Here is a 1101-nt window from a genome sequence, read left to right on the forward strand (position 1 = left end):
CCCCCAGCCACGCAGCGCCTGTTCAGGCGCCCTGTTCTTGATACCAGTTCTTCTTTGGTCGTAGCCACGTTGTGGAGTCATTGCGCACCGGAGTTGCCCTGCCAAGCACCCACTAAAGCCGTGAAAGATCGGTCGGCCGGGGTTTGGTCCCCGACAGACACGCGTGCTCGAAACCTTCCTGTTAAGAGGTTTGCTTGGAAGACTGAGTAGCAAACCAGCCAGGGGAAGGAACACGGCAGGGGTCGTCGGCGAGTCGGTCCAAAAAAAGAACAAAGAGCTGCGTTGCGTCTTCGCACACCGAGCGGGACTCGGAAGCGCGGGACAAACGTGTTGGCACCCCGGGCCTCTGTGCAGAAGCGCAGAAATACTAAACACTAATCCCATTTACGGTACCGGGCGGTGCCTTTTCAACTAGGCCCGGGCTGCGGCCACCGCATCACTTGCCGTTTGACGGCTCAATTAATGAGTTGATTGTTGGTATCGGGGTTGCTCTTCCGGGTTGCTCATACGTGTGAATGCCGAATCAGGTTCTCTCCTCTACTCCCAAAAATAAAATCTTAGTTGTCGTGGTGTGTGCGAACGGGATTGTCATGTCTGCATTCGACGTCGGTCCTTAGTGGTCCCAGGGTTGGTACTTCACATGACACAATCAATTTGCGGTCGTGGTCTGACGGCTACGATGTCTGGTTCACACGCAGATTATGCGCAGTTCGAACCTCGGCAGTGTTCTAGTTCCTCGATATGACGATACTCTTGAGGCACAGCCACCCCCTTCCAACTCCGAAGTAACAGACCAATGAACCTTTCGCGAGCTTGGAGCTTATGGCGGTTGATAGAATTTGAACCCTTGCCGACAGCTACTGGATTTGAACCAATGCGGGCAAAGTCCAGTAGATTTTAAGTCTACCCCCTTAACCACTCGGGCAAGGGTGCCTGCGATTGCTCCAACGTCCCGTTTACGGCACCTGTTGTGCGGCTGCTGGCCACCTGTGGATCGTTTGTGCGGGTTGGTACGACCCGGAGCAAAGGCAGGAGTAGGAATCCGACCCGTGACGCTAAAGCCGTCGCAGATATGCGAGCCCGATGCTCCGACAGCAGGCA

At 55.2% G+C, this 1101-nt stretch overlaps 1 non-coding gene across 1 annotated transcript; it reads right to left on the bottom strand.

Annotated features, from left to right (window-relative positions):
- Positions 1 to 851: 851 nt before the first annotated feature.
- GNI_230310 lies at positions 852 to 934 on the bottom strand. Its single transcript has one exon. It is a non-coding gene; the product is annotated as a tRNA-Leu (tRNA).
- Positions 935 to 1101: the final 167 nt, after the last annotated feature.

Source organism: Gregarina niphandrodes, assembly GCF_000223845.1.
Source record: "Gregarina niphandrodes unplaced genomic scaffold scaffold00250, whole genome shotgun sequence".
NCBI classification, from domain to species: Eukaryota; Apicomplexa; class Conoidasida; order Eugregarinorida; family Gregarinidae; genus Gregarina; species Gregarina niphandrodes.